We start from the raw sequence: 8,440 nt of genomic DNA, 5'->3' as shown, positions 1-8,440 counted from the left end.
TTTCAGTTCAAATTGTGTTTCTTATCAACAAAATGGGGGGTGGGGGGGCAGTTCTTGACAAATGTTCAGCTTTACCCTCAATCAAGATTGTCGGTCTCGTTGCTCACGGTGTTGATTTACCAGCTTCTTACATGGGTAATGCTCCATGTGAAAAAACAAGTAAAAGTCCCAACACAACAGCATGATGTTAGGAATCAAATCTAATGAGTAAGTGATAGAAAACATGTTAGTCTGATAGAAACAGCAAGTCAGACTAAGACCCAGATGATAACTTCCACATCCACAGAGGTCCGCTAGGGTCAGCGACACACACGTCACATCGGTAGACTCTCCTTGGGAGTCAACTTACTACTCCATGTATAGTTAACCTTCAGCAGAACCAGAATCGGACTCATGCTGACCCGAGTCTGGCATGAACTGCGCCACAGTTCCAGCCCTAAGCTAAGTCAATAGAGTCAATAAAGTGATTCTAAACACTAGTGCCTGTGTATTGGGTCAAGGACAGTACTACGGCGTAGTCGAGCTTACGGTAAGTGTGGAAACGTACTGAGCGTTAGTGTGAAGATCCTATTTAAGTGCATGTTTACAGTATGTCAGCTCTGCAGGCTGTTTACACAGAGAACAGGACCTGGTTTAAACTAAGCAGCTTTGTCCTCAAGTCTGAGGAGCTGAAATCCTTTAAGAGTGACAGTTCCCTGTCTGTCAGCGCTCGGGCTGCAGAGGAGGAGTAAACAAACACCAGTGACTGGGGTGTAAGCGATGACTCATCACTTCTCTCTCTCTCTCTGTCTCTCAGTCTGCTGAACATCCGCTCCCCTGAAGGTCCTCGTCACCACAGGCATACTTCAGCAATTACCTTCTCGCCCACACACTGTCAGTCACATGGGCCGTAATAACAGGCTGTCGCACTGTCCCACTCCAAACTCACTCACCAGCAATGACCAGCCAAGGATGCACACACACACACACACACACACACACGTTTGCACAGCATTCTTAGTGAGGACACTTAGACGTACGCCCTCACCCCTTAACCTTATCTTAAGACCAGATAACCCAGTGCTAACCCCAAACAAAGTCTCAACCCTCAAAAAAGCTCTTTAAAATGGTGGAAAACAGCCAAAATGTCCTCATAAAGAGAAGTTTGACTGAAAATGTGTCCTCACAGCCTTTTAGAGACGTGTGTACACACACAGGTTTGCACCAGTATCCTTGTTAGTACCTAATCGAGGACAGAAAAACACTAACAAGGAGCTCAGGAGTGGAGATTTGCTTTTGATCCTCATGAGGACGAGTCGTCCAGAAAAGGTCAGTGTTTATACCAGAAGTCCCAGAAAGGCAGCAACATGCACACACACACACACACAGGTGCACCTCAGCCCTTTGACCTGGTGGGGACTCAAACCTGCAACCCTCTGGTTACAAGCCAAGTTCCCTTTCCACTTGGCCGTGGGCTGCCCCAAATTCAGGACCAGGTTCTGGTCCTGACAAGGTCAGTGTTTATGTTAAATAGTGCAGGAGTACAAAATACAAAGTGCTTAACAGATGAGTGACTTCCATTTATTTGGATAACCTAAACAAAATCTTATGCCTACTAACCATAACCATGCCAGGTTAATGACTAACCCTAACCTTACTACTGGTTACACACACACACACACACACATACACACGCACGATCAGTGCTATAAATCAGAGCTGAGACCTCAGAGGCTGCAGTTTAAATGAAGCTTGTTATTATGAGCTTCCATTCTGAGCAGCAAACTGAATTCACAAATACACTCCAGACTGAGGCAAAGCGACCGAGTAAATAAACCCGCTTGTGACCTTTGACCCCTGAGAACTGCAGGTTCGCGTTTACGCGTCAACAAAGTGTCTTGCCGTCAGTTTGACCTCCGCAGCTTTGCTTCCCACAGTCAGCTGTGACCTCGTCTCTGATCAAAGACGCTGTGAAAACCAACACAAATAAATCCTTATAACGACCATCATCGATTCAGTGCTCAGCGTCATCATCTTTGTCCTTGATTTGACCCTCACTGGTGAATCTAAAATCAAACTCAGCAGATATGAGTCAAATATGACCCGGAACAACATCAATGTGTAAACATTTGTTTCACTTTTAAAAAAAGCTTTTGTCATTTTTGTGTATTCATCAAATTCCAAACTAAAATGGGTCAAACTGCATTAGTATCTTTACACAGCATCAATGTGACCATTAGAAACCTGCTCTGAAGTCAGTGGCACAATAGTTGTCTGTCATTAAGTGTCCACTAGGACAGGTAGCAGCTGTCTTAGAAATGGAACGCACCATCATTGTCAAGATAGAACGGAGCTCCAGACATGACATGGGGTGAAGAAACTCAACTTCATGGCCACAAAATACTAATTAATAACATTAATATCATTCCCATGAATAACTGTGAGAGCTGCGTAACAGAGGCAGTGATGAAAAAGTGTCCCATAAATGTCCTAATGACATGATAATACACCGTCCCTGCGCTCCGTATGGATCAATATAGTGTCTCACATGCATTTCAACGCTTGAATCTGTGAATGTCTTCACAACTTCACTTTAGTGTCACGGTTTCAAGCGAGGGTGCGCTCCATTTGCTTACCCAGCTGTCCAAGTTGTGGGCGGGAATGATAAACTCACAGTTATTCTTATTTGGCGGTTTGGACACACCCTTAATACACTTAATATGTGCATTAGCCCAGAGCTTTCACAGTGGGAGAGCTGGTCTCTGCAGTGGGCGGCGGCTCCTCATCACTGTGTGTGTGTGTGTGTGTGTGGACAGGACATTCAGCCAATGGGCTCGTACCTGCTCTGCTGTGTCGGTTCCAGCTGGCTGCACAGCGAGCTTTGACCTTTCTCACCCTCTGCCAGTATCATGTCACAACTCTGCCTCTCTCCCATGACTCAGAGGAACAGCCGCGCTCAGGCAGACTGCGACACGCCACAAAAAAGTGAATAAATGAATCATCAAAATATGAATTTGTCAAAAAAAAATAAAAAAAATAGTTACATCAGAAAAAGGAGCAGCTGCTCTCACTCGCGCTCCCTCCCTTTACCCTCATTAGTGAAGAGAACCCGCAGTGAAATCATGAATGGAGGGGTGTTCTCTTCCAAATACATGAATTCATGATCCCAATTAGCATTCTCCACGAGCTAAAATGCCAGTATGTGTAATTACATACTGCGTGAAGTGGCGTAAACAACAAAAGTGACGCTTCCACGTAAAGACCGCGTTTGACTGTCCAGGGGAAACCGTATCGTTGTTAAATAATTGCCTGCAGCCACTTTAAAAAGCCACCAGGGACTCCTGCAGATTAATGGGATTCTAACTGGCACACAGAGCAATTTATAGACCAACATGCAAGATATTATGACCCAAATTCTGTCCATTATAGAAATCATCTCTCTCCCTCACTCTCTCTTCCTCTCACTTTGTCTCTCTCTCTCTCTCTCTCTCTCTCTGCCACAGCTAGCCTATTTATGTCATCCAGTTTCCATGGCTACCATGTTATAGATAAAATCTAAAGCTCACACATAGGTTTCCAAGTGCAACAGCAACTTTGCGTTGCAAAAGAGGGCGAAGAGAAATGACGGCACATCCATCGCATTTCGTTTAAAAAAAAAAAAAACACTCAGACGAAGGCAGAATCTACAGGAAACATAATGTGTTCATGTTATTAAACGTGTGACAATGAGAGCAGAGGATAACTGAAATAAATAAACATACATACAACAGTTGACACTCTTGCTGAGGTTAAGGTCGTTAGAGAGACACATGGAAGCACTATGGAAGTCCTGTGTGTTTTTATCAGCTAGAAATAAGAAAAAAAAACAACAGTTCCACATAATCAAATCTTCTATGATATTGTAAGAATATATTCACCATTTCATCTCACTGTTAGAAAGACTTTTCTGACACTTGTGTCGTCTTCTAAACCACTTTCTCTCACGCGCCAACGTCCACAGACAAAATCAACGATTTTATATCACTGCTGCTTCCACGAGTGAGTTCAAATGTGTTATTTTGTGACTTTGGTGTTTTAAACCTTTTGTGAGCAGCAGCAGCAGAGCAGCAGGTTCCATGTCCCTGCAAACTGAACAAGATGATTTTCTGTATGGACTTTGGTGCAGGAGAGCAACAACGTTACAACTTTAGCTTCCAGTAGCAACAAGACAAACGAGACACGAGATAAAGCAACAAACTTATTCTTAAGATGATACAAAGGTGAGCCTTTTTGTTAAGTGGCTAAAATCTGGTTTTAATGTCGTTTACTGCACGTCATACATTTTTTTTACAAAAATGATGATGAGATAATATATATATATATATATATATATATATATCTACACACATATATATATATATATATATATATATATATATATACATATTTGCGTTATATTAGCCAGCTTCTCTTTACACACACACACACACACACATAAGCAGGTCCTGAAACAACCCAATAGAAAACCCAGAGAATAAGAATGTGGTCCTGCAGCAACATCTGTCCTCTGAACTTGACTCACTGTGATGAGTCAGAGACTGAAATGTGACCTTGTGTGTTTGGCCTGACTCACGTTATTGTTGTTATGATGAATCACTGACTCCAGGTGCACATACAGGTTCTGTACTGCTCCATCAGCATCTGCAAAGAATTTCTTTTTTCTATTTTAACATTTATTGTTCTTTTAACCGTCATTTTGAATTTCATGCATGTCCGATATTGCGATTTGCATTTTGTGTAGTACGATGTGGTTTTATGTTGCTGTGTCTGATGTCTCGCAGCATTATGTTGAATTATGATGATGATGATGATGACGATGATTAAGAGGCTTTGTGTCCGGGTCTTCTATTCGGGACGGCAGCTTATTATGGTATGTTCCATTTGAAGTTTTTATTATTCATTTCCATATAAAAAAAATAAATCTATATCTTTCTATTAGGGCTTTTCATAATCAATTAATTTGTCAATTATTATCTGGATGAATTGAGTAGATGATTGATCCATAAAATGTGATTAAAGTGAGAAAATGTTGATCAGTGATTCCTAAACCTGGAAATGATGATTAATACAATAATACACAGCATAAATTAATATATTTTAATAGTTTATTTGTTATATGGAGTGAAGAAAATTTCAAAATCAGTCAAATGATTATGATAATTAGTCAATGCAGCCCTAATGTCTATAAATATGTACGTCTACTGTATCTATTCACCTTCATTTCAGCTTTAAATTCAGTATGTTTTTGTGTCATATTAAGGCAACATAATAATGTATTAATAAAATCTCAGCTGTCATCTACATGGAGATTAAAAAAAGAAATCCATGTATCAAACCAGAACCTTTGCTAACAGAATCTTCACAAACATTTCATTTCTACATCTACATTTTAAATACTCTCATGTAAGAGAGATGTTTAAATCCCACTGGAACTTCCCAGTTAAATAAAAGTGAAATCAATCAATAAGTGTTTAAAAATAACCTTGAGTTTGTCAGATATGTGCTCATGTCCACGTTTGATTTACACTTTACATTAAACACGAGCTTCACACAGTCAGAGCTGCTGCAGCATTAAATCACAACAGCAGTGTATTTAAAATGTAAAGTGTTACCTGCTAATGTAATGGAGAGAGTGAGGCAGTCAAATGTGACATGAAGGGACTTTAGCTGTCCTTGTGAAAAACAACACACACACACACACACACACACACACACACACACACACACACACACACACACACACACACACACACACAGGCCAGATGGTAACCCTTCCTTCCCTGGTCTCACACACACACACACACACACACACTGAGCTGTGTCCTCCTTTGAGAACAAAAGAGCTCAGGACAAATCTGGCAACCAAACAAGTCTTCCTTATTTCATTTCCACCAGTTTAGTGAGAGAGAGAGAGAGAGAGAGGGAGAGTGCACTCACTCACTCACTCACTCACTCACACACACACACACACACACACACACTCACTACCTGGCTGCAGAGGGAAGATTACATCATTCCTCCACAATGAAAATGACTCACTGTTCCCCATTTAGCTGCAAACTTCAAACACCGACAGTCAAAGCAGAAAAAAGGCCTTTGTCAGCAGGACCTCGTGTTTCTGATGTGATCTGATGTGAAATGTAAAACCTCTGAACCTTTGGAAGTGACTGACCCTCAGCATCAGCATCAGCACCAGCATCAGCATCAGCATCAGCATCAGCGTCCACACGCTCTATCACAGGCCGCTGATGTCACTCCAGTCCATTTGTACGTGAGATAAATCATTTCACTTGTGTTGACGCGATCGATGCGGCAGCATGACATCATGAGCACGCACGTGCACGCTGGACACTGATACACTGAAGATATGTGTGTGTGTGTGTGTGTGCTCCTTTGTCTGTGAAAAACAACCTCACTGGTGAAGACTATGGAGGTTTAGCACCACCTGCTGGCTGATGCAGATACTGCACCGTCCACAGACACTGATGACATAATCCTGTTCAGACTGAAAGAACATTCTTAAACACTTGGAGGCGACAATGGGAGACTATGGAGGTAATCTGGGATTCTACATGACGTTATCTTTCTAAACAAACTGATAAATGACTGCAATCCACTGTAATCTAATTACCAGTGGATTAACAATAATATTCAAATCTTTATATACTGTCTTTTTTTTACTAGAGTGTGCTCCAGACCTTTTGTATCTTTACATTAGCACTATTACTACAACTTATAATAATAATAATAATAATAATAATAATAAGAAGAATAACAATAACAACAATGACAGTGCTTATGGTGCCATTTTAATCCTGCATTAAAAAGCTGATCAATTTTATTAAGTCTGGCAAATGTATATGAATTATTTAAAACTGGCATAGTTTCAGCCAATCATGAGGCAGCTTTTGTTAAATACAGAAACACAGTATATGTTGTCATGTGATGCAGTGCATATGAAACTGAGCTAGTATATCATATATAGTAGGGATGGCACAATACTACTTTTGTAAAAAGGAGTAAAATCTATAAATATTATTGAAAAACAACAAAAAACAGAAAAAAAACAAAGCCGTGTCTCCACACTGATCCATCTGTTATCGATTGCTTAGGTGGGGGTGGGGCCAGTGTTATAACCTGGATGGATCACCAGTTTATTAACTCTTTAACTCTGGACTTTTTTTCTTTTTTTTTGCTTATTTTAACCATAAAAAGGGCCAGAAAATGTCCTCCAAGTTCTTATGCACATTTTTCCGGAATAACTTTTAATATATGCCAGTTATGATTTATGATTTACTGCATGTTAGAATAGCGTATTAATAATTTAAAAAGAACGTTTATTTATTTAGGAAAAAAACAGCAGCTTTTGCTTATTAAATTTGAAATGATAACAGTACGAAACATATTTAAAATAACATTTGTTTGAGTCTCTATGTCTGAAAACAGGCCAAAATGGAAACTATGTAGAGACTCTAACTCTCTCCTCTCTGGTGACAAAGACGCTGATTCACTGGCTTCATCATTTTTCCGACAGCACAAACCGTTGCGTAATTACGGTAATGCAAAGTGCGCTTGTGCAAACATGTCTGCGATACGCTTGGTGTTAAAGACAGACAGACACAAATAATCTTAATACAGTCAAGTTAGTCTCCCGTTTACCTAATCTGCATGTTTTTGGATTGTGCCAGTAAACTGGAACAACTAAAAAGACTTTACTTTGAGGTAAAGTAGGAAAAATGTCACAGTAATTATGAGTCGTTGGCTGCAGATTAAGCAAAGTGTGCAAACAAAGACACGTAAAATGAGGCACTTACATGTAAACACACATCTGTTTGACACCTGGTTTTCACAAATGTAAGAATGAAGCAGCAGGAGAAACAAAAACAGCCTAAAACTGTTTGCACAAAAAAAACAAACAAACCCCAAACTCTGTTCCAGTCGCCACAGAATAATGCATTGAAAGAAAGGCTTAATTTCTGTCTGTCTGTCTATTTTGTTACGACTGGTGTGGAGACTCCATCTTCCCCACTCCCAAGAAACCAGCAGCAACACACGAAACAAACCATTTAAAAAATGTATTCGAACATACTCAACATATCCATCGTCAGTTTGACTGTGAGTGGTTCCAGGAAGTCCGATCAGGCCAGAACCTCCTGTGCAGGACCAAACAGCTCCCAGGATCCACCTACACACACACACACACACACACACACACACACACACACACACACACACGTCATTATAACTAAAGTTTGGGAAAATTCTCCACTGGAGACCCTCAAAAACATCTCCAGTGAACCATCAGTGGGTCCCAACCCAGTCTTTGGGAACCACTGTTATAGGGCATTAATATAAACAAGGATGGTGTTGTTTACACTGTGTAATCCATGTTAACATCATAGTGACAAAATTACATTTAAAC

Source organism: Solea solea, chromosome 17 (assembly GCF_958295425.1).
Source record: "Solea solea chromosome 17, fSolSol10.1, whole genome shotgun sequence".
Lineage (NCBI taxonomy): Eukaryota > Metazoa > Chordata > Actinopteri > Pleuronectiformes > Soleidae > Solea > Solea solea.
Note: the sequence above shows the minus strand (reverse complement) of the source record.